The 27,825-nt window shown below is 33.9% G+C and overlaps 1 long non-coding RNA gene across 2 annotated transcripts in view; it reads right to left on the bottom strand.

Annotated features, from left to right (window-relative positions):
* Positions 1-12,303: 12,303 nt before the first annotated feature.
* The window catches only part of LOC127850032 (uncharacterized), a 34,135-nt gene continuing 18,613 nt past the window's right edge, over positions 12,304-27,825 (bottom strand). Inside the window, exon 3 of one of the 2 annotated variants that reach the window (XR_008035001.1) lies at positions 12,304-13,334. This is a non-coding gene — a long non-coding RNA (uncharacterized LOC127850032). Of the gene's footprint in view, positions 13,335-21,912; positions 22,944-27,825 lie in introns of those variants that run through there. The other variant, XR_008035000.1, reaches the window with a different exon arrangement.

Below are 27,825 nucleotides of genomic sequence, written 5' to 3' on the forward strand. Positions count from 1 at the left end.
TTGAAATTCGAATAGATTTAAAACAAATAAGAGACAAGATAAGTATTGATGCAAAGCATCAAAGGGCGTCGGGAATTTCAGTGTAAAAGGCACTCAATGAAGTTACATGGAACGATTTTTTTTTCTACTGTAAATATGAATATATTGGCCGATTATTTTAAACAAAATAGAAAAAGATACTGGTATAACCATTATCTATGGTTTTGTGTTATAACCCCCAAATAACCATTATTTATGATGTTGTGTTATAACTCCAAATAACCATTATCTATTATTTTATGTTGTAACTCCAAAATATTTCATAGTTCATTTTATTTACATTGGTTTCCTTTTTTACTGGTATCCGTGTGCAGTTTTCATTAATGGAACAGAACTGTGTAGGTTTTACAAAATCTGCTTCATCTTGTAAGCGTAATTTCATATTGTTCTCAACTTCAAGTGGAGATGATTCTGAACTTATTTTTACGTTGCTCATTTACGATAGGGGTTGAGAACTCATTGATATGAAAACACTGTAAAAGTTTGGAAAAAAACTTGAATGAAAACTGTAAATTGTATAAAGAAGCTGCATTTAACAATACTTTGAAATTCAGTAAAATATCATAATTGATTTATTGCTCCAATATTCATCATTTTCAATAGGGTTCGAGTAATACTGATATAAAAACACTTTACAAAATTGAAAAGATTCAGACGGAAGTTGTGAAATCTTTTAAACAAGTGGAAATTGTTTATTTTGTCAAATTTAATAGAAAAAAAATCTGGACATTTGTCCCGATGATTCTCATTTAAAATGAGGTAAAAATGCTCATTGATATGAAGACACTGTAGGTTTGGAAAGAATCTGATGAAAAATGCTGACATAATCACCTAACCAAGCAGTTTTTCACTTTTATTTTTAAATTCATAGAGATATAATTCTGGACTTATGGTCCGATATTGCTCATATAGAGTTTGGGTTGGGTCCTCATTGATAAAAACCTGTGAAAGTTTGGGAACAATCGGATGAAAATTTTGGACTTGGGTCTTTAGATGACTGTTGCGTAAACAACTTCAGTCTAACGCTCTCCCAACTGAGCTATTCCGGCTGACATTGACATATGAACTGCTATTTGGTGAAGTTGTGTTTAGTGATCGTTATCATATGTCTATTAATTAACTAACTAATACATTGTACGTTTTCGTACCACTACGCCTTCCAATAAACTTGCTTGCGCGATAGGTCGTCAAAGATCGTACTGCATTGATTCTCCACTAAATAAGAAAAGTAGAAAAACCACAAAATAAATGTATTTTGATTATGTTTTGTTTTTATACAAAACATCATTTGTTTTTTTTACAAAACCAGCAAGTTTTGCGTATTTGCCCAGTCTCTGTGATCTTTCCCCTGTGATCAGTTGTGGATCAGTTATTAATTAAAACAATTAGCTTTGCATTATTGGCAATAAATGTTGTAATAAATGTAATAGGCACAAAGGCAGTACTTATTTACACTAATTTACAAAAAATTCACCACTATGCAAGATATTCTTAAAACAAAAATATATACATTGATTCGTAAAATAACTTTTCCTCACATAAGCGGAAAAAAAAAGCATTACATACTAGTCGCTGCCCTCCAGGGCGACGCAAATTTTTTCTTAGACGAAAACGCCTAACATGAATTCATTAAAATAAAATAATACATGACTCAATTTGACCGGATACGTTAAAAACAAAATAACACCATTGCATTAAAATTATTTGTACCTAATCAACGAGTTCTGAAAGACTTCGCTACGTTTGCGGAAACGCCCTAAATCAGAATCCGTTTTCAACTTTTTTCTTATCACGTACGGTCCTTTAAAATCACGAAAAACAAATTCGCTATCTTTTGTCACATTCTTTTTACTAGTTTGTCTTCAAGGATTTTGTCGTTAAATCCGCTATAAAAATCATTAAAAATTGATTTCAAATATAAAAAAATACGTTTTTAACACGAAGACGACCACAGTTTTTTTTTCAAGTTTCACGATACATGTTCATAATATAGAAATACATTATTTTTTTATAGAATGACTTTTCGACCCATCCGCATCTGCTTTGCCGTCGACAGCAATATAATCAGTATTTGCCTGTATTCCGACCAAGCCTGGCATACAAGTCATGTTCGACTCGCCAATGATGTAGTAGACATCTTGGTCCATAGGAACAGTTGGATTCATTGTTGAGTGTTGAAGACATGTTTGGTTTATTTTACTGGAATTCTTATCTTCTGAATTATCGGGGAAAATAGCATTTTCAATATCAATACATTTGTTTGTTGAACTAGCATCGTCGATTGTTGAAATTGTTGAATAAAAGGTGTCTGTGTGACTGTGTCCATATAGTAGTATTTAATGCCCTCATGTACTTTCAATAGTCGAAACATATGTAGAAAGACCTGTTGGTGTCTCGGAACAGTTATAGTCATGTGTTAGACAAGCTTCGTCAATCATGGTTGAATAATAGATGTCAGTGGCCTCACCTACTGTGTAATCAACGACGTTAATAATCGATGCTTCAATCAAGTTCGATTTATCAGTGACAAGGTCATCGGGTAATGCATAATGAGGCTGATTAGTTTCTACTGCAGTTTTATCTTCTGCGTTTACCACATTTATTTGTTTATGACATCGTTTGTTGCTGGATGCCGGATTATAATCAATATCCGTTCCATGACTTTTCTTCTTTTTTTTTTTAATTCAATATAATACATACAATGTATACATGAATATATACAACATAGTGATTGTACAAAGCAATAAAGTTCATGACTTTTCTGCAACGGCTGTATGTCTTTACATTTCAGATCGATATGCTCTTGATCGTCAGTACCCGTGAAGGCGTAGGAATATTCGGTCCCTTCTGGTTCTTTGCCGTGTCATTGAATCACATTTGCATTATCAGTTTGAATATACTATGAAATATTGAATATTATCGTCAGCGTTATATAACGGGTTTTCTGTCTCTATATCGGTCTCATCCGGTAGATTGACTAGGGCAGTTACCTCAATTACTGCATGATTATCGTTGATAACATCAGCGTTGTATAATGGGTTCTCTGTTCCTATGTCCCCTTCGCGAATGTGCGGCATGGCTTGTTTTGCACAACATCTTAAAATATAAACATAAGTTTTATATTGTGGTTTCATCAATCTCGGTCAGATCGTTCACACTTATTTTAAATTGTATAAATGTTTATTAAATAAGATTGACTAGTTTACACAAACTCATCAGCAATGCACTTATTATTATTTTCTAACACTTGAACGCAAAAGTCAACATGGTAATCGAAATTAAGGCGATAAAAAAAGTCAAGGTGTGCAATTAAGCCTTTATCTGTTTTGTATATTGTACATTTGTTGTAAACGAAAGCTTGATAGGTATAATATACCTGCGTCTCAAGATCACAAAAGCCACTACCGCTACTATGAACAAAACTGTTCCACCCACAGCGAATGCTACTACAACAGTAACTGTGAATAAAAGTTAGTCATGCCATTACATTAACAATCCTACACATGCTTTTAATTAATTATATATGCTTTAAATAAATTCTTAATATCAAACTGACATGCAAATGATATCAGATTAAACGCACAGTATTATCAATTAAAAAAATAAACTTAAATATAGTGTATAGACAAATAAATTAATACATTTAGCGTGTGAAAAATCTATATACATGTATATGAGTAATACCTTGAGAAAATATACTTGTCGGATGCGCTTGTTTATGGGTGCTCACAACTTTGTTGTCAATTTTGTGCGAAGAAGTCTCCGTTGGGTTGTGGGTGTGGTTATGTATTGTTCATAAAGTGTCGTTTGTTGTGATGAAACTGGATTCCTTTGAGGTCGTAAAACTTGCAAAACAAGACACGTTGATGCTAGTGCTGGTTACTACAATAAGTAAATAAAAATATTATGGTTCACTAAAATGACACAGATTTAACAACATACACAAGACGGCTGTATATTTTGTATGCAATTTAAAAAAATATATTTTCGTATGAGTAAATTAAACTTACACCAAAGACATAGAACAAGCTTCATTTATACTTAAACGTTGTTCGTGGTAAATTATAATACACCAACAGCGAACAGTGGGTTAAGTCTAATACGCGCCAAGAAGGTCACATTTTTTTTGTTATATGAGTTTAATATCACAATTGCCTGTGCACATTGCACCTTGCGCACAACGGTATAAACAGTAATCATATAATTAGAATGTTTATTTGAATCCCCTTTTTCTTATCATAAGGTCACATTTAAGGTTAGCAGTTAGCCACACTAACAATAATTCGGCACAAATATTTATAGCAAAAGTACTAAAACTTAGTACTACAACTATAACCAATGTAATAATTAAGTTGTGCAATAGTTTGTTTACACCGACATGCGTATTATTCCTACATATAAACTTCATATTTATAATAAACGGACTGATAACGATAAGTCTTATCTTTGAAGACCAGTAACAATTGATAAGCTGTGTACTTCACAAATGTTACATATTTAACAATAAATAAATAATCATCAACAACATATTTTGTAAAATACTTATCTTTAAGGAAATGGCCGTTTATCATGCGTAGCTGTTTGTTTAGAAGTAATATGACAATAATCATTTTAATAAATAAATATTGGTAAAAATAGGTTAACCTTTGATTTCCAAACATGCTTGCCTGGTGTTCTGCAGTGAAGCATTTTCATAAAATATTGTTGTAGAAGCATGCATTCTTAATGATTTGCCAATTTAGACACATTCGATCCAATATTATGTTCAAAGGTAATTGAAAACGAATCTGTCACTGATCCATCTAGGTACTTGACCCAAGCAAACGGTGCAGTTACACGAGACATGTCCGTTTTCACAGTACATCGACATCGTTCGTACTGCGTTTATGACGAGCTGATGTCAATATACATCGTACTGTTGTTTGGGGACTGATTATCTTTGCATATTTCCAATGCTGCAAAGTGAATGTAGTAATTGTTGAGACTAATCATGTAGTTTCTTAAGAAAACATTATATACAGTTCTTTCACTAAACACATAATATACAGATTTTTTTACATTAATTAGAGTCAAAGCATTGGTTCAACGTATCGGTGATGATGATTCTGATGATAATGATGATGGCGGTGATACTTATGATGATGATGCTGTTGATTTCATAGAAAAGCCGATGATCAAAACAACTAGTATTTTATACCTGGTTCTTTATTCATTTCCTTGCAAAAGTCCAAACCGACAACATAGATCAATGAAAAAAAAAACGAAATTACAAGTGTTATTATTTCTCGTAAAAAATATTATAAAAGTAATTTATGTTCTGTGTAAGTTGGCGTTGTTTAAGCACATATACATTCATGCTATAAAATTATAAAATGTCCTATTCTAAAATTTGGTTCATATTCGCATGAACGCAACCAAATTTGTTTTCAATCCTTTAAAAAGGTAGTGCTATTTTAGTACCCGTACTCCAATGATATAAAACATGTTATGCCAATATAATAACATTAAATATTTCCCAAAACTTTATTTATTATGTTTTAAATCACATACGTATAAGTCATATGATGTATACCGTACGAGACTGGGGTATGCGCACTATTGAATAGCGTCAGTAATAAAACAATTGTTCAATCTAGTACCCTCTCTGTGACATAACATTATTAACATGTTATGATTTTTAACCGTGCGTATACATATTTGTATAATATAAAAGGCCCATTTACTTAGCCTGAGAACCTACTTAAACTTAAATTGTAATGACGCATTACTGGGAATAAGCCCATCGTCCTCGATCCTATAACATGTGTGCTGTATGTAATGTACCAAATAATAACCTGTTTACCGCTTTTTTTTATCATTATAGTCAATATATATACAAAAATCAGAACTTGTTTACTAAATAGACATTGATGTGTATTGAAACTTTGACAAATGCAAAGATGGTGTGAACGATAATGGATACTATTATACAAGAAACATACCTTTTGTTGCCGTTAGCACGAGTAAAACCAAACACTCCATAACGATCAGTCAATATTATCTGAAAACGTGTATGTAGTTGTATGTAGTTGGCGAAAAAAAAGTACGCATATTTATGCGTATGAGGAAGTGTGCAATTAAAAAATAAGTTCGTGTGGAGGATGGTGATAATACAGATTTTAATAGGAAGATAAAACGTTTGAGCGTTTTGAAGAAATGTGCAATCATTCTATTTATACCGAATGGTCCCAAAAGTGTATTTACAAGCCAATGATTCTTAATGACGCAAATAATGATATTTTATTATAATATAATGCATATAATTAATACATATATGAACTTTTACAACTTGTATATGAACATATCGAACATAAATATGAAAATATATACGCATATTTTTATACCATATATATGAAGGATATAAATATATGACGTTATGCAACATACAGTATATATACAATTACACCACACAAACATGGAAATATAGAACCTATATATACAAATATACCACATTAATATCGGAACAATGTATCTTGCAACGTTTGACACGCCTTACAATTCTCCAGATTAAATTCAATATTTTATGTATTTTCCGAAGTGGCAATGAACAGGTCATAAAACGGACAAACTGGTATGTCGTGAAGGAAGGAACAAACCCAATGATGTTGATTGAAAAAGGGGCATTTATAAAATGCCATAATATAGAACATATTCTTTCCTGAATCGCATGATGGGTGATATAAACACGAACAAATTCTTTCCTGAATGCCAATTGCATAATGGGCGGTAAAAACACGCCATGGATTTTCGAAACATACCTGTATACCATAAAGCTGATACGATCATATCCAATTTATGCTAACAAGTATAATTGATGGTCATGTCATTACATTTGGTCCATACATGCATGCTCATGTAAAATATGTTGTAAAGTTACCGTAAATATACAAATTGTTCAAAACTTACGAGTTCTATTAAAATGAAAATACTTACGATAAAGACAATTATTTTAAGATTACTGCCGATTTTACAATATATATTCTTCACAAGAATAGTAGCCGCTCTTGAGAAAATCGCCCAGTGGAGTTAAAGGTGTTACCTTAGCAATGCAATTGTGTCCATTCTTCAGATAGAGGAAATACGGTCTTTTACCGAGCTTGCTAGGAACATCAACACGAAAATGTATACAATTGATATATATATATACGTGTAATTATATACAACACATGAATCCGAATTTGATGTTGCCACTCTTTACTGAATGGCATACTGGGCGGCTCCAAACACGCCCCTTTATACATATAATAAGTATTCAAAACAATAGAAAAAAACCTTAGCGTCGTTATAACTATGCAATAATATCAAAATAATATTTAGTAACACATACAAATACAGAAATTTCACGAGCCGAACCTCATGGCGGAGAAGGGGTGGAGGTGGGTATTTATTTCGACCACAGTGGAATGTAATGCCACAGAGTTTGAAGAATAAGAGCCACACTGACCAAGATCGAATTTGATGTGTCAAAAAAGCTCATGTGACCCTATACTTATGTTAAACACAAATTATTAAATTTAAGGTTTTAACAAGTATTCAAGTATATTGGTAACAAAAAATGAATACAAGTTATTTAGAACGCGTACAAAATAAAAAAATATGTGTGCATTAAATATTATACATGTCTCCGAGATTGCTCCGCATCTACTATACGGAGCACAAGACCAACAAGTACGTCCAGAACATGACTTCAACACTTGTTCGTCCACAAGAACCCCTAATGGCGACCGTCAAACGACGAAAGTTGGCTTGGTTTAGACACGTCACCAGGCACGACTCTCTGTGCAAGACTGTTCTCCAGGGTACGCTAGAGGGAGGTCGACGTCGAGGCCGTCAGAAGAAAAGTTCGATGGAGAGTGTGGACATCCATTGCCATAGATAAATTACTCTCAGCAGCACACAACCGACCTGACTGGAGGATTTCTGTATCGTCGTCCCTCATTTACATGTATCACAAACGGCCAAACCGGTCAAGGGATTGATGATGATGAGAATATTATATATTATTCTAGGTGGTAATGAAAAGGAAAGAATAAAAACAATATTGTATAAATCACCTTCATTCTTTTTATTATGACTATAGTAATGGAGCGAAACTGACATATTAATAAATTTCGAATGTATGACTTGTGCTTTGTCACAAACATAATTAATCAAAGCGCTGTAGGCACTGAAGGCCTGGAGCTAGATTTGGTGTGATGTAAAATGCATTTAGGATGTTTTGTCCGAATTTCTCCATATTGTCCGAATTTATACAGATTGGCCCTAGCGGTTGAGTGCAGCAGCTCAGAGACTGTAAGAAAGGACAATATGTGAGTATATACTACAGTGTACATAGACGGTGGAGGGCTACACGATACTGGTGGTGGGAACGATAACCTTATGCTCAACTCTACTGATCGTTGAGGTTCGTTTACAGAGGCGGTGAAGATATACAACAACAACAGCAACAACAACAAAATGGCCGCAAATAAACTGTAAATGTTGGCGTCAAATAAATCACTTTTAATAGCCTAAAATAGCTTTCTATTACATTATTAACAGATCAGGAAAACATTCATACTTCCTTTGCTATGTGTATACAAAATAAAATCCACTTACCCTGATAAAGAACAGTGTACAGATTGTGTACCTTGGCTCACGTAGAACTTTTCGCGCTCGATTTGCGCGCTCGATCTGCGCAGTGAAATACTATATCCGGTTACTGCGTCTATTTCCGAGAATGATCGTGAATATTTGTTGTTGTTTTTTATTTTCTTTTTTTCTAGAATGTCTTGTTAACGCAAAATAAAATAACATTATTTTAAAATATGTTTATAAATACCAAACATAATGTCTTCCAAAAATGTCTCAGACAAAAATTCTTCTTACTGTCTCCGTAAAAACTCGTATCTTTTCGGCCTAGACCGTCAAGTGAGGAACTTATTCTCGTAGCCAATGCTTAGCAATTTTGCTTCAATAATATGTTTTACTCTTTTTTATTTTATGACACTGTTATATTATAATTATAGTGATGTTCTGTATTTACAAGGCGGGTTATTGAGTTCTGCGAAGAACTACTTTTATTGCGCATGCATTTAGTGGAAAATCGGAGTTTTGGGAATGTGGTTTTTAGGATAGACTCAGAAATTGGTATCATTACTATGGCCTTGGGGCTAAGCCCCAGGCCTAAAACCCTTATTTAAGATCGGTTTTCTAAACTATGTTTTGGGGAATATGACTCAGGAAAGTGTTACTCATTGAACATAAGAAAAGAGGCAGTTACATCCTTATTGCATGGTGATGATATATTTTAAGTTTCAATTTAGTCTACTGAGAAACGTTACAAAGAGCCCGTGTTTATTATCGGTTTAACGGGAACATTTATTTTATAACTGAGTCGATGGTGGTTGTCTAACCGATCAACAAACAATTAAGATTAAAATATAACAACTTTTTGTTTAGTTTTAAATCAAGGCTACAACAAGCTAATTGTAAACGAGCTAGTTTAAAATTGACAGATAACTTGGTGTTTAACTACATGAATAAGTATTTAAGTAATAAATATACAATTTTTATTTAAATATGTGTTACATTATTTGTAACCATTGCCCAACCATTGTTATGTCTTTTCAGTTCCATGTTCTATGAATAATATACCAAGTCGGATTGGAAATGATAATTAAATTACTCACAATTACTATTTAAACTTATTTGGTCGAAAAGTACTGTGAGAATTATCGTAAAGTTAAACTTCTCTGAGATGTAAAGTTATATTGTAGATTCTTGTTGACACGTGTGTCTCTTCATGAGAAAACCAACCTTAAAAACATCTGATTTTCAATTTTCAATCGCATAATTGTTAGATTTTTAAATGACGTCTATTCAGGTATTTCTAATCATTTATACATAAGCAAGTGACGTGTATACTTAATAAATGGTTTGATTGTTTCTTCAAATATAAATTTAAATATGTCTTCAAGAACAATATCAATATGTTTAAACGCACACCCTCTAAATCACATGTCTGTACGAAAGCTACCGTTCAATAGCAACAATGGAATGCAGACGATGTCAATAACTATGTTTTTTAAGCTCTTAAAACAATATGTTGAAACACTACGTCAGTATACTTTTTTTCGTCTCGTTATTGTTCATGTATTGTACCCGATTTCTCACTGGGCATTGTCGTAAAAAACTAACAAAAAAATATTATTAAAAAAGATATTGTATGGCTTCGGGAAACTTAAAAAACAAAATCGTACTCACCGTTTGCATCCATTTGTTTTTAAATGCCACCACAACGGAAGCTGCATTGCGATATTTTACGTACATAACACGAGCGTTATGGTTGCAATGATTCCACCCCGTGGTCAGGAGCAACGCTGTCCGCTATAAAATTACGCAAGGCCTCATGGTCTAACTATGTATCCTCTGACCAGACTGAGCGATACGCAGGCTAAGCTATAGCAACGCTGGTCGCATATGGTATAATACCCATTTTCGCATCAGGCGGGTCTTTAAAAATCGTATTTCGTCGTGTAAAAGAAACAACTAAGCACCATACTTTTCGATATAAATTGAACTCAAATTGTATTAGTTTAGGCTTTCATGAACAATTTCCAGACGGCAAACATTTGTGGTTAGATAATTAAACGATTTCCCTGTTATCATGACACTATACTGTTGCTGTAGTGTTTGTTTTTCGTCTTCGTAAAGGCAATACTGTGTAATCAACGTTTATCGATAGTCCATTATGTATTCCCCTGAAGATTAAGTGACCGAGTACTGACGCTAAAATTATGCGCAGTGGAGCGTGAGTGTAACTGGGCAAAATTGGTTTCTATGTGTGGTATGAACATGCTCGTCCGGAATTCCTTTCACTGAGCAGTGTTACATGCTTTACGGTGTACACCGACGAAGAGATGTTCCAAGTTCTGAGGTATTTTTCTCGAATCAGCCCATGCAATATTCGAATGTATTCATTCGGGTCTGATGGCGTTATGTAAAGGTCAAGGATGGTGAAAAGGTAGGTTAAACCGCTACGCCAAAAAGGAAAAATAATCAAGGGAAAGTTATTATACCTCATGGCTCGGCTATCATCACGTGGTTGGTTATAACGAAAAGGATTTTATCGATCTATGCTGATTCCTGTCAAATCTCTGCGCACTGGTTGGCTCAGAACATTAGTTCTTATACTATATTGGCCAAGTTCGAAAACGGTTCCGGTATATTCAAAAACATGGCCACCAGGGAGTGTTTCATGTTTCCTTATGTTGCTATTGTGAAATATTGTGCAAATTCTAAGGGTTACATTTTTTCCAATCTTTATGAATCTTGCTCCGAACATTTGTTCTTATATCTTGGCCGAGTTCAAAAACTGTTCCTGTCCATTCAAAAACATGGCCGCCTGGGAGCGGGCTATGTTTACTTATGTGGCTATTGTAAGAATTGTCACCATTCTAAATGTTACATTTGTTCCAATCTTCATTTATATTACTCAAAACATTTGTTCTTATGATGTATCAGCCATGTTCGATCCGGTGAAAAACACGGCCGCCATTTTGTTTTCGTTATGAGGATGTATTTAAACATTATCAACATCCTCGAAGTCATAATTGTTACATAATAATCATGAAAAAACGTTCAAAAATAAGTTTAAATCATATCTTGGCAACGTTCAAAAATGGTTTCGGTCCAGTTTTCAAAATATGGCTAACGGAAAACCTACGAAAACTACAGAAGTCATATTTATTCAGGTCAATTTTCAGGTCAAAAGGCTTGTTACATGAAATTAAATTGAAACAATAGTTTTTTGGTACCGCAAAATACGGGTAACCCGAAACAACCAGGCACAAAGACTTTCAATTCTGATAAGACATTAAAATCGCAAAATTCCATAAAATGTTGATAGATTATGGTCCTGAAAACGGTTGTGCGTTCACGCATGTCATCAAGTTTGACATGATTTTACATAAATAGCTTTAGCTATTTTAATTACCCATGGGGTTATTTGTATTGCAAGTTGTTATCTTACTGAGGCATTGAAACCAAGTAAAATTGTATTCAAGTTGGAGGAGTGTAGTATTCATCTTGTTAGTCTTTTCTTCAATTGATGCAATATTTTGGTACATAATAATTATAAATACTTGTATTTCCTGTCAGTTTCAATGCAAATGTTACTTCCCAATTTAAGGCGAGGAAACTATTAATATGTGGGTGAATGAATATTGAGTAAATTTAAACAAATTTGTTATAAAGATTTATTGTAAAACGGTTTAAGCAATCTAAAGTATTCCAAAACAAAGTGCTATTTTTTGGAAAATAGAATCTACATCTACATCTACATCATACCATCTTTATGAATATATTGCAAGATAAGAAGAACTTGAATAAAGTATACTTTAATTAAATAATCCAATAATTGAAATTACACATTTAAAAACATTATATTTCTCACATTTGAACAATGTTAATGAATGCGATTATAATATATTTGAAGTATAATATATTTAATGTGTATCCGTCTTTTCCATACCTCCGGTAGGTTGGCAAAAAGCATTTGAACTGTCTGTCAGTCTTTCCGTCCGTCCGTCCGTCCGAAAAATTAAACATTGCCCATAACTTTTGCAATATTGAAGATAGCAACTTGATATTTGGAATGCATGTGTATATCATGGAGTTGCACATTATGAGTGGTTAAAGGTCAAGGTCATCTTTCAAGGTCAAATGTAAAAAAAATCAAAGCGGCGCAGTAGGGGGCATTGTGTTCCTTACAAACACATCTCTTGTTTCATATGATTTAAACATATTAGTTTATATGTGCATACAGTAAATACATAATGAGCGTAAATATCACAAAACAAATATAACGTACACTAATATCATCATCTGTTTCATTATCTGTTTCGGGGAAAAGTAAGTCAAATATCTTTTTGTCCTCTTTTTCTCTGACTTGCCTGTTCTGCGAAGCGGCCACAACCAACCATCGGCCTTGGTCATTTTCCGGAACACGGTTAGCCTTCAGAAACATCTTCCACATTTCTTCTCCGATTACTGGCTGTATCTCAGCACCTTTCTGCCGAAGGTTCTGTAAACCTTCCATATGTCGTTTTCCGATTAGTTGGACGTTGCTAATACGTAGAATTAGGTAGAAGTTGCTGAAATAAATCTTTAATTTACACCTTTTCTTGTTCTTTCCAATAAAACCCCCGAGTATCTCTGAACATTTGGAACATGGTGAGTAGCTGATGTAGATCGTGACTAGGGTACGTGTCTGCCTAGAAAAAAAAGTTTACAATAAAAGTATGCATTGTTTAGATAGTTAAGTAAGAGTTCTTCTAACACGAAATATCCTATTCTGGTAGGGTTTGCAGTGCAAATATGGTGCACTTACTAGAAGAATTTTTAGATTTTTAATATGCATAGATTGCAAAGTGAAAATGCTATTATAATGTACACGTGTGTGTTTTTGTCGATAGCTCATTCTGGTTCTTTATCGACAAAACATTCTTTATTTTTTGTTTGTATTAATTATATTCTTGCATTAAATTAGCGTTAACATTCGTTTGTTCGCGGACGATTCTTCACTGTCCATTGGTATTGCAAATCCGGGGCAAGTGGCTCATAATTGGAACTATTTTCTCAAAAAAAGCTCTGAAATATTGTATCACGATCCATACAAGAACATCTCACGCCATATGTTGCATGAACAATACACCATTCAAAGAAGTTTCAACAAAAAACATTTCACTGTGACACTGATATTTGTTAACAAATGCATTAAATTGGACAAGTCGTATTGAGAATACATTTGCCAATTTGTGAAAAAGAATAAAGTTAATAAGAAAACACTCAATTAAGTTCGAAAGAAAATCCACTGAAACTGTTTATATTTTATATTGTGATTGAAAATTTTTTGACATTTTATTTGGTTATTGTTCACATACCGCAGAAAATGTACTAGAAAAAAAATCAATATTTAGCTTAGAAAATTGAAACTGGCGCTACTAACTTGTATCAAGAGAAACCTGTTCGGAATCTCTAGAAGAAGCAAACACAAAGTCATAGTATTTTATAAAAATGAAGCATGACCGTGTCCCCGAATATCTTTCAAACCTTATGTCACCAATTGCAAATGATACATATTCTTATATTCGAAAATAATTGATTATCCGAATTGTTTATGTTGAGTTCATAGTACACTGTGTGAAGTGAAGTGTCACATACTTGCTATCCTACCCTATATGTCCTACTGTATTGAGATATTCCCATTTCAGTTGATAAAAAAACAAACTTTATTCAATCATTATGAGAGAAATTTTAATAGATCCAAGAGATTATAATTGTCCGCCCACTTCCTGCCTTTTTAATCCCATTTTCTGTAATTGTTTAAAAATAGTATATTGAATTTCCACAAAATTGTACCCCATATGTCTTACGATATGGAAATACTCCTACTTTTTGCACCCTCTCTTCTGTAATGTTTTGATAAATCAGGGTGCAGGATCAATGGGTTTCACAGGGGTTCACACTCGGGCTGGACAGAATGTAAACGCAACGTCAAGAACTATATTTTTGCATATATTTCAAGTTATTGAAATTACCAAATTGGGTACTCTATTTTGTTATTTGCTTAACATAAATGTGGAATTAAATAACTTCTGTTTTGTTTAATCTTGCACATATTTTCTTATTTCGTTTTGTGCGATTTCATTTTGTGTTTTATGTTCACACATACTTTTCACTTAACAAAGGATAAAAATAAGCCCTAAATAAATATCATACATAAGATTCAGTCCTACATAAGTACCATCGTTCAGCCTTAATTATAATCGTGATTTAAGGATAATTGTTCATGTCTAAATAAGGATCATCTTTCAGCCTTTAACAATACTCATCTCTCAGTCCTTAATCTGATCACCTTTCAGCCTTTAACAATACTCATCTCTCAGTCCTTAATCTGATCACCTTTCAGCCTTTAACAATACTCATCTCTCAGTCCGTAATCTGATCATCTTTCAGCCTTTAACAATACTCATCTCTCAGTCCTTAATCTGATCATCTTTCAGCCTTTAACAATACTCATCTCTCAGTCCTTAATCTGATCATCTTTCAGCCTTTAACAATACTCATCTCTCAGTCCTTAATCTGATCACCTTTCAGCCTTTAACAATACTCATCTCTCAGTCCGTAATCTGATCATCTTTCAGCCTTTAACAATACTCATCTCTCAGTCCTTAATCTGATCATCTTTCAGCCTTTAACAATACTCATCTCTCAGTCCTTAATCTGATCATCTTTCAGCCTTTAACAATACTCATCTCTCAGTCCTTAATCTGATCATCTTTCAGTCTTTAACAATACTCATCTCTCAGTCCTTAATCTGATCATCTTTCAGCCTTTAACAATACTCATCTCTCAGTCCTTAATCTGATCATCTTTCGGTCTTTAACAATACTCATCTCTCAGTCCTTAATCTGATCACCTTTCAGCCTTTAACAATACTCATCTCTCAGTCCTTAATCTAATCATCTTTCAGCCTTTAACAATACTCATCTCTCAGTCCTTAATCTGATCATCTTTCAGCATTTAACAATACCCATCTCTCAGTCCTTAATCTGATCATCTTTCAGCCTTTAACAATACTCATCTCTCAGTCCTTAATCTGATCATCTTTCAGCCTTTAACAATACTCATCTCTCAGTCCGTAATCTGATCATCTTTCAGCCTTTAACAATACCCATCTCTCAGTCCTTAATCTGATCATCTTTCAGCCTTTAACAATACTCATCTCTCAGTCCTTAATCTGATCATCTTTCAGCCTTTAACAATACTCATCTCTCAGTCCTTAATCTGATCATCTTTCAGCCTTTAACAATACTCATCTCTCAGTCCTTAATCTGATCATCTTTCAGCCCTAAACAAGGATTATCTTTAAGCTTTAAATACGGACCATATGTCAGCTATAAATACGGACCATCTTTCAGACCGAAATAACTAATAAAGGAACATCTCTCGGCCCTAAGTAAGGGTTATCGTTCAGTCTTTAATAAGAAATCATCGTTCAGTCCTAATTGGGGTCATCTTTCAGCCCTAAATAAAGATCATCTTACAGCCCTAAATATAGAATATCTTACAAACCTTAATAAGGATATTCTTTCAGCTCTTTGTAACGATCATCTTCAAGCCGTAAACAAGGGTAATATTTTAGCCTAAAATAAGTATAATCGTTCAGCTCTAAATAAGGATGATATCTCAGCCCTAAAAAGTAACATCTTTCAGCGCTAAATAAGGATAATATTTAAGCCCTAGATAAGGATCATCTTTTAGCCCAATCCAACGTTTAACTTTAAAATATATGCTATGCTATAATGTCTAAAAACATCAAGTTTATCGATGATAGAAAAATAAAACGGCTTGTTATGACATTTTGATCAAGCTAAAAAATATCCAATATTTCGAAAAAAAAGCTAACCCATACAAAAATCATTGTTCCTTTTAGCAAGATGCAACGTTAGATGTTGTCTGTTAATATTGATTTAACGAGAAACGAAATTCTCGTGTTTTTTTTTGTCATAAATAATTCAATTTTTATTTCCCGCGAAGTATCCGATCGTTTACGGGCGAACGCGAGATTGGATTCGGTCAGCGTCGGAAGCATGACGGCAGCAGATTTCTGGGATAGATTGTATACATTATGCAAATGAACGTAACCCGAATGAATCCGATCGTGACTCGATATCATCCACAAAACGAAAGTAGATGACAACGTAAAACGATATTTAGATGCTTAAAGTTGCCGAATTTTTGTATTTTAACGTGTTTACACCAATGTTACTTGTGTTTAAGGTCTTCCTATTGTAAATAACCATCGTATGGTACTGTTCGTTGATGAAATTTTTTATAGAGCATAATACAGTACGTATGTAGTATTGGTGAGCGTGATAGTGGCTTTAACCCATTTCAAAACTCTAAATTATACATGTGATTGCTCAAGTATTTTTGGAATGAATTTGGTGTACCCCTTCTTTTAAATAAGCCTTACAATAAAAAAGTCACCGCTAGTAAACAGGAAAGATTTCTCGTAAAAATGCAAGGCATTCACCTAGTTTTGGGGAATTAAGATTAGTTTATGAAAACATCAAATATAACAATAGAAAGATCAAATATGAGAAAGGGAATTTTCTTTGAGAAAATCATAGTAGTGTAAAATATGGGACACACAAACAATACAGGATTCGTATTTATAAAGACAATGCTATTCTTTGCACCGCTTCAACATCGACACAAGTACCAACAAGTACGTCCAGAACATGACTTCAACACTTGTTCGTCCACAAGAACCCCTAATGGCGACCGTCAAACGACGAAAGTTGGCTTGGTTTAGACACGTCACCAGGCACGACTCTCTGTGCAAGACTGTTCTCCAGGGTACGCTAGAGGGAGGTCGACGTCGAGGCCGTCAGAAGAAAAGTTCGATGGAGAGTGTGGACATCCATTGCCATAGATAAATTACTCTCAGCAGCACACAACCGACCTGACTGGAGGATTTCTGTATCGTCGTCCCTCATTTACATGTATCACAAACGGCCAAACCGGTCAAGGGATTGATGATGATGAGAATATTATATATTATTCTAGGTGGTAATGAAAAGGAAAGAATAAAAACAATATTGTATAAATCACCTTCATTCTTTTTATTATGACTATAGTAATGGAGCGAAACTGACATATTAATAAATTTCGAATGTATGACTTGTGCTTTGTCACAAACATAATTAATCAAAGCGCTGTAGGCACTGAAGGCCTGGAGCTAGATTTGGTGTGATGTAAAATGCATTTAGGATGTTTTGTCCGAATTTCTCCATTTGTCCGAATTTATACAGATTGGCCCTAGCGGTTGAGTGCAGCAGCTCAGAGACTGTAAGAAAGGACAATATGTGAGTATATACTACAGTGTACATAGACGGTGGAGGGCTACACGATACTGGTGGTGGGAACGATAACCTTATGCTCAACTCTACTGATCGTTGAGGTTCGTTTACAGAGGCGGTGAAGATATACAACAACAACAGCAACAACAACAAAATGGCCGCAAATAAACTGTAAATGTTGGCGTCAAATAAATCACTTTTAATAGCCTAAAATAGCTTTCTAATACATTATTAACAGATCAGGAAAACATTCATACTTCCTTTGCTATGTGTATACAAAATAAAATCCACTTACCCTGATAAAGAACAGTGTACAGATTGTGTACCTTGGCTCACGTAGAACTTTTCGCGCTCGATTTGCGCGCTCGATCTGCGCAGTGAAATACTATATCCGGTTACTGCGTCTATTTCCGAGAATGATCGTGAATATTTGTTGTTGTTTTTTATTTTCTTTTTTTCTAGAATGTCTTGTTAACGCAAAATAAAATAACATTATTTTAAAATATGTTTATAAATACCAAACATAATGTCTTCCAAAAATGTCTCAGACAAAAATTCTTCTTACTGTCTCCGTAAAAACTCGTATCTTTTCGGCCTAGACCGTCAAGTGAGGAACTTATTCTCGTAGCCAATGCTTAGCAATTTTGCTTCAATAATATGTTTTACTCTTTTTTATTTTATGACACTGTTATATTATAATTATAGTGATGTTCTGTATTTACAAGGCGGGTTATTGAGTTCTGCGAAGAACTACTTTTATTGCGCATGCATTTAGTGGAAAATCGGAGTTTTGGGAATGTGGTTTTTAGGATAGACTCAGAAATTGGTATCATTACTATGGCCTTGGGGCTAAGCCCCAGGCCTAAAACCCTTATTTAAGATCGGTTTTCTAAACTATGTTTTGGGGAATATGACTCAGGAAAGTGTTACTCATTGAACATAAGAAAAGAGGCAGTTACATCCTTATTGCATGGTGATGATATATTTTAAGTTTCAATTTAGTCTACTGAGAAACGTTACAAAGAGCCCGTGTTTATTATCGGTTTAACGGGAACATTTATTTTATAACTGAGTCGATGGTGGTTGTCTAACCGATCAACAAACAATTAAGATTAAAATATAACAACTTTTTGTTTAGTTTTAAATCAAGGCTACAACAAGCTAATTGTAAACGAGCTAGTTTAAAATTGACAGATAACTTGGTGTTTAACTACATGAATAAGTATTTAAGTAATAAATATACAATTTTTATTTAAATATGTGTTACATTATTTGTAACCATTGCCCAACCATTGTTATGTCTTTTCAGTTCCATGTTCTATGATAAATATACCAAGTCGGATTGGAAATGATAATTAAATTACTCACAATTACTATTTAAACTTATTTGGTCGAAAAGTACTGTGAGAATTATCGTAAAGTTAAACTTCTCTGAGATGTAAAGTTATATTGTAGATTCTTGTTGACACGTGTGTCTCTTCATGAGAAAACCAACCTTAAAAACATCTGATTTTCAATTTTCAATCGCATAATTGTTAGATTTTTAAATGACGTCTATTCAGGTATTTCTAATCATTTATACATAAGCAAGTGACGTGTATACTTAATAAATGGTTTGATTGTTTCTTCAAATATAAATTTAAATATGTCTTCAAGAACAATATCAATATGTTTAAACGCACACCCTCTAAATCACATGTCTGTACGAAAGCTACCGTTCAATAGCAACAATGGAATGCAGACGATGTCAATAACTATGTTTTTTAAGCTCTTAAAACAATATGTTGAAACACTACGTCAGTATACTTTTTTTCGACTCGTTATTGTTCATGTATTGTACCCGATTTCTCACTGGGCATTGTCGTAAAAAACTAACAAAAAAATATTATTAAAAAAGATATTGTATGGCTTCGGGAAACTTAAAAAACAAAATCGTACTCACCGTTTGCATCCATTTGTTTTTAAATGCCACCACAACGGAAGCTGCATTGCGATATTTTACGTACATAACACGAGCGTAATGGTTGCAATGATTCCACCCCGTGGTCAGGAGCAACGCTGTCCGCTATAAAATTACGCAAGGCCTCATGGTCTAACTATGTATCCTCTGACCAGACTGAGCGATACGCAGGCTAAGCTATAGCAACGCTGGTCGCATATGGTATAATACCCATTTTCGCATCAGGCGGGTCTTTAAAAATCGTATTTCGTCGTGTAAAAGAAACAACTAAGCACCATACTTTTCGATATAAATTGAACTCAAATTGTATTAGTTTAGGCTTTCATGAACAATTTCCAGACGGCAAACATTTGTGGTTAGATAATTAAACGATTTCCCTGTTATCATGACACTATACTGTTGCTGTAGTGTTTGTTTTTCGTCTTCGTAAAGGCAATACTGTGTAATCAACGTTTATCGATAGTCCATTATGTATTCCCCTGAAGATTAAGTGACCGAGTACTGACGCTAAAATTATGCGCAGTGGAGCGTGAGTGTAACTGGGCAAAATTGGTTTCTATGTGTGGTATGAACATGCTCGTCCGGAATTCCTTTCACTGAGCAGTGTTACATGCTTTACGGTGTACACCGACGAAGAGATGTTCCAAGTTCTGAGGTATTTTTCTCGAATCAGCCCATGCAATATTCGAATGTATTCATTCGGGTCTGATGGCGTTATGTAAAGGTCAAGGATGGTGAAAAGGTAGGTTAAACCGCTACGCCAAAAAGGAAAAATAATCAAGGGAAAGTTATTATACCTCATGGCTCGGCTATCATCACGTGGTTGGTTATAACGAAAAGGATTTTATCGATCTATGCTGATTCCTGTCAAATCTCTGCGCACTGGTTGGCTCAGAACATTAGTTCTTATACTATATTGGCCAAGTTCGAAAACGGTTCCGGTATATTCAAAAACATGGCCACCAGGGAGTGTTTCATGTTTCCTTATGTTGCTATTGTGAAATATTGTGCAAATTCTAAGGGTTACATTTTTTCCAATCTTTATGAATCTTGCTCCGAACATTTGTTCTTATATCTTGGCCGAGTTCAAAAACTGTTCCTGTCCATTCAAAAACATGGCCGCCTGGGAGCGGGCTATGTTTACTTATGTGGCTATTGTAAGAATTGTCACCATTCTAAATGTTACATTTGTTCCAATCTTCATTTATATTACTCAAAACATTTGTTCTTATGATGTATCAGCCATGTTCGATCCGGTGAAAAACACGGCCGCCATTTTGTTTTCGTTATGAGGATGTATTTAAACATTATCAACATCCTCGAAGTCATAATTGTTACATAATAATCATGAAAAAACGTTCAAAAATAAGTTTAAATCATATCTTGGCAACGTTCAAAAATGGTTTCGGTCCAGTTTTCAAAATATGGCTAACGGAAAACCTACGAAAACTACAGAAGTCATATTTATTCAGGTCAATTTTCAGGTCAAAAGGCTTGTTACATGAAATTAAATTGAAACAATAGTTTTTTGGTACCGCAAAATACGGGTAACCCGAAACAACCAGGCACAAAGACTTTCAATTCTGATAAGACATTAAAATCGCAAAATTCCATAAAATGTTGATAGATTATGGTCCTGAAAACGGTTGTGCGTTCACGCATGTCATCAAGTTTGACATGATTTTACATAAATAGCTTTAGCTATTTTAATTACCCATGGGGTTATTTGTATTGCAAGTTGTTATCTTACTGAGGCATTGAAACCAAGTAAAATTGTATTCAAGTTGGAGGAGTGTAGTATTCATCTTGTTAGTCTTTTCTTCAATTGATGCAATATTTTGGTACATAATAATTATAAATACTTGTATTTCCTGTCAGTTTCAATGCAAATGTTACTTCCCAATTTAAGGCGAGGAAACTATTAATATGTGGGTGAATGAATATTGAGTAAATTTAAACAAATTTGTTATAAAGATTTATTGTAAAACGGTTTAAGCAATCTAAAGTATTCCAAAACAAAGTGCTATTTTTTGGAAAATAGAATCTACATCTACATCTACATCATACCATCTTTATGAATATATTGCAAGATAAGAAGAACTTGAATAAAGTATACTTTAATTAAATAATCCAATAATTGAAATTACACATTTAAAAACATTATATTTCTCACATTTGAACAATGTTAATGAATGCGATTATAATATATTTGAAGTATAATATATTTAATGTGTATCCGTCTTTTCCATACCTCCGGTAGGTTGGCAAAAAGCATTTGAACTGTCTGTCAGTCTTTCCGTCCGTCCGTCCGTCCGAAAAATTAAACATTGCCCATAACTTTTGCAATATTGAAGATAGCAACTTGATATTTGGAATGCATGTGTATATCATGGAGTTGCACATTATGAGTGGTTAAAGGTCAAGGTCATCTTTCAAGGTCAAATGTAAAAAAAATCAAAGCGGCGCAGTAGGGGGCATTGTGTTCCTTACAAACACATCTCTTGTTTCATATGATTTAAACATATTAGTTTATATGTGCATACAGTAAATACATAATGAGCGTAAATATCACAAAACAAATATAACGTACACTAATATCATCATCTGTTTCATTATCTGTTTCGGGGAAAAGTAAGTCAAATATCTTTTTGTCCTCTTTTTCTCTGACTTGCCTGTTCTGCGAAGCGGCCACAACCAACCATCGGCCTTGGTCATTTTCCGGAACACGGTTAGCCTTCAGAAACATCTTCCACATTTCTTCTCCGATTACTGGCTGTATCTCAGCACCTTTCTGCCGAAGGTTGTGTAAACCTTCCATATGTCGTTTTCCGATTAGTTGGACGTTGCTAATACGTAGAATTAGGTAGAAGTTGCTGAAATAAATCTTTAATTTACACCTTTTCTTGTTCTTTCCAATAAAACCCCCGAGTATCTCTGAACATTTGGAACATGGTGAGTAGCTGATGTAGATCGTGACTAGGGTACGTGTCTGCCTAGAAAAAAAAGTTTACAATAAAAGTATGCATTGTTTAGATAGTTAAGTAAGAGTTCTTCTAACACGAAATATCCTATTCTGGTAGGGTTTGCAGTGCAAATATGGTGCACTTACTAGAAGAATTTTTAGATTTTTAATATGCATAGATTGCAAAGTGAAAATGCTATTATAATGTACACGTGTGTGTTTTTGTCGATAGCTCATTCTGGTTCTTTATCGACAAAACATTCTTTATTTTTTGTTTGTATTAATTATATTCTTGCATTAAATTAGCGTTAACATTCGTTTGTTCGCGGACGATTCTTCACTGTCCATTGGTATTGCAAATCCGGGGCAAGTGGCTCATAATTGGAACTATTTTCTCAAAAAAAGCTCTGAAATATTGTATCACGATCCATACAAGAACATCTCACGCCATATGTTGCATGAACAATACACCATTCAAAGAAGTTTCAACAAAAAACATTTCACTGTGACACTGATATTTGTTAACAAATGCATTAAATTGGACAAGTCGTATTGAGAATACATTTGCCAATTTGTGAAAAAGAATAAAGTTAATAAGAAAACACTCAATTAAGTTCGAAAGAAAATCCACTGAAACTGTTTATATTTTATATTGTGATTGAAAATTTTTTGACATTTTATTTGGTTATTGTTCACATACCGCAGAAAATGTACTAGAAAAAAAATCAATATTTAGCTTAGAAAATTGAAACTGGCGCTACTAACTTGTATCAAGAGAAACCTGTTCGGAATCTCTAGAAGAAGCAAACACAAAGTCATAGTATTTTATAAAAATGAAGCATGACCGTGTCCCCGAATATCTTTCAAACCTTATGTCACCAATTGCAAATGATACATATTCTTATATTCGAAAATAATTGATTATCCGAATTGTTTATGTTGAGTTCATAGTACACTGTGTGAAGTGAAGTGTCACATACTTGCTATCCTACCCTATATGTCCTACTGTATTGAGATATTCCCATTTCAGTTGATAAAAAAACAAACTTTATTCAATCATTATGAGAGAAATTTTAATAGATCCAAGAGATTATAATTGTCCGCCCACTTCCTGCCTTTTTAATCCCATTTTCTGTAATTGTTTAAAAATAGTATATTGAATTTCCACAAAATTGTACCCCATATGTCTTACGATATGGAAATACTCCTACTTTTTGCACCCTCTCTTCTGTAATGTTTTGATAAATCAGGGTGCAGGATCAATGGGTTTCACAGGGGTTCACACTCGGGCTGGACAGAATGTAAACGCAACGTCAAGAACTATATTTTTGCATATATTTCAAGTTATTGAAATTACCAAATTGGGTACTCTATTTTGTTATTTGCTTAACATAAATGTGGAATTAAATAACTTCTGTTTTGTTTAATCTTGCACATATTTTCTTATTTCGTTTTGTGCGATTTCATTTTGTGTTTTATGTTCACACATACTTTTCACTTAACAAAGGATAAAAATAAGCCCTAAATAAATATCATACATAAGATTCAGTCCTACATAAGTACCATCGTTCAGCCTTAATTATAATCGTGATTTAAGGATAATTGTTCATGTCTAAATAAGGATCATCTTTCAGCCTTTAACAATACTCATCTCTCAGTCCTTAATCTGATCACCTTTCAGCCTTTAACAATACTCATCTCTCAGTCCTTAATCTGATCACCTTTCAGCCTTTAACAATACTCATCTCTCAGTCCGTAATCTGATCATCTTTCAGCCTTTAACAATACTCATCTCTCAGTCCTTAATCTGATCATCTTTCAGCCTTTAACAATACTCATCTCTCAGTCCTTAATCTGATCATCTTTCAGCCTTTAACAATACTCATCTCTCAGTCCTTAATCTGATCATCTTTCAGTCTTTAACAATACTCATCTCTCAGTCCTTAATCTGATCATCTTTCAGCCTTTAACAATACTCATCTCTCAGTCCTTAATCTGATCATCTTTCGGTCTTTAACAATACTCATCTCTCAGTCCTTAATCTGATCACCTTTCAGCCTTTAACAATACTCATCTCTCAGTCCTTAATCTAATCATCTTTCAGCCTTTAACAATACTCATCTCTCAGTCCTTAATCTGATCATCTTTCAGCATTTAACAATACCCATCTCTCAGTCCTTAATCTGATCATCTTTCAGCCTTTAACAATACTCATCTCTCAGTCCTTAATCTGATCATCTTTCAGCCTTTAACAATACTCATCTCTCAGTCCGTAATCTGATCATCTTTCAGCCTTTAACAATACCCATCTCTCAGTCCTTAATCTGATCATCTTTCAGCCTTTAACAATACTCATCTCTCAGTCCTTAATCTGATCATCTTTCAGCCTTTAACAATACTCATCTCTCAGTCCTTAATCTGATCATCTTTCAGCCTTTAACAATACTCATCTCTCAGTCCTTAATCTGATCATCTTTCAGCCCTAAACAAGGATTATCTTTAAGCTTTAAATACGGACCATATGTCAGCTATAAATACGGACCATCTTTCAGACCGAAATAACTAATAAAGGAACATCTCTCGGCCCTAAGTAAGGGTTATCGTTCAGTCTTTAATAAGAAATCATCGTTCAGTCCTAATTGGGGTCATCTTTCAGCCCTAAATAAAGATCATCTTACAGCCCTAAATATAGAATATCTTACAAACCTTAATAAGGATATTCTTTCAGCTCTTTGTAACGATCATCTTCAAGCCGTAAACAAGGGTAATATTTTAGCCTAAAATAAGTATAATCGTTCAGCTCTAAATAAGGATGATATCTCAGCCCTAAAAAGTAACATCTTTCAGCGCTAAATAAGGATAATATTTAAGCCCTAGATAAGGATCATCTTTTAGCCCAATCCAACGTTTAACTTTAAAATATATGCTATGCTATAATGTCTAAAAACATCAAGTTTATCGATGATAGAAAAATAAAACGGCTTGTTATGACATTTTGATCAAGCTAAAAAATATCCAATATTTCGAAAAAAAAGCTAACCCATACAAAAATCATTGTTCCTTTTAGCAAGATGCAACGTTAGATGTTGTCTGTTAATATTGATTTAACGAGAAACGAAATTCTCGTGTTTTTTTTTGTCATAAATAATTCAATTTTTATTTCCCGCGAAGTATCCGATCGTTTACGGGCGAACGCGAGATTGGATTCGGTCAGCGTCGGAAGCATGACGGCAGCAGATTTCTGGGATAGATTGTATACATTATGCAAATGAACGTAACCCGAATGAATCCGATCGTGACTCGATATCATCCACAAAACGAAAGTAGATGACAACGTAAAACGATATTTAGATGCTTAAAGTTGCCGAATTTTTGTATTTTAACGTGTTTACACCAATGTTACTTGTGTTTAAGGTCTTCCTATTGTAAATAACCATCGTATGGTACTGTTCGTTGATGAAATTTTTTATAGAGCATAATACAGTACGTATGTAGTATTGGTGAGCGTGATAGTGGCTTTAACCCATTTCAAAACTCTAAATTATACATGTGATTGCTCAAGTATTTTTGGAATGAATTTGGTGTACCCCTTCTTTTAAATAAGCCTTACAATAAAAAAGTCACCGCTAGTAAACAGGAAAGATTTCTCGTAAAAATGCAAGGCATTCACCTAGTTTTGGGGAATTAAGATTAGTTTATGAAAACATCAAATATAACAATAGAAAGATCAAATATGAGAAAGGGAATTTTCTTTGAGAAAATCATAGTAGTGTAAAATATGGGACACACAAACAATACAGGATTCGTATTTATAAAGACAATGCTATTCTTTGCACCGCTTCAACATCGACACGTTTATTCGTATTTGTAACTGGACCCAATTGTGTGCACATATATGTCTTATTGATTTACGAAGACGAGAAGGGATTTACTAACACTGCACAGTGTACATACTATACGCTATATTAATTCATTCCGAAATGGATGGAGTGTAAAGCTAATAATTTGGGGAATTCTCTCAAAACAGTCAGAAAAAAATATTGGGATTTATTGACTCGGGTCTTCTGGTTAGAAATTTATTATTTGTGTTTGCGCTTGCAGAAAATAAAATAAATTTGAATACTATCAATAAATGTGCCTGTTTAACAACTATTTAAACAACATATTTAATGTTCAGGAAAGAGCGTTCTAGATTAAATCATTACTAACAAAATATTTACCTTCCACTTATAGTATAACGCCGCGTAAAAAGTTTGACTGTATAAATGTTACGTTACCTAAAGAAGAAATATATCATGAATCATGCCAATAGAAACACGTTGAAGTATACCGTTTGAGACCCTGGTTGTCTCCTTAAATGACAACTCGAATACTATAAAAGAATAGCTTACACATCTGTAGCTATACATGTATGATTTGCTGAGTCAATGATAAACATTTGTTTCAGAGTTTATTTCATTCATTAGTTCCTAAATAATCGTATAGTATATTTTCGTTGAACATATGACGGGATGGGCGTGACGGGACACGAGAGGACGAGAATGTAAACGGGTCCCGGGATGCAATGGACCAGGTGATGGACCAGACCCGAGCCGTCCTTATGCAACTGAGCCAGCTGACTTATGGTTAAGTGGTGGTGCCGTGAGTCGGGAAGTAGTGTTTTTCCCAGGAGGGCAAAGGGGCATGGCGCATTACTTTCAAAAAGGGCATTTTAGCGCGCAGTTTAGGCAAAAAAGGGCAAAAACGTTCCATGTTATTTGCTCCACGAAGCAGTTGTGGAAAAAATAACATATAAACAAGCACATTTAATGATAATAGATGTATTTAACTTACTATGATTTATATTAATATATTTACCTTGCAATGAACATTTAAGTTCCATGCTGTTTCAATAAACTGTACAGCACGACAAA

Source organism: Dreissena polymorpha, chromosome 11 (genome assembly GCF_020536995.1).
Source record: "Dreissena polymorpha isolate Duluth1 chromosome 11, UMN_Dpol_1.0, whole genome shotgun sequence".
In the NCBI taxonomy this organism is placed as follows: domain Eukaryota; kingdom Metazoa; phylum Mollusca; class Bivalvia; order Myida; family Dreissenidae; genus Dreissena; species Dreissena polymorpha.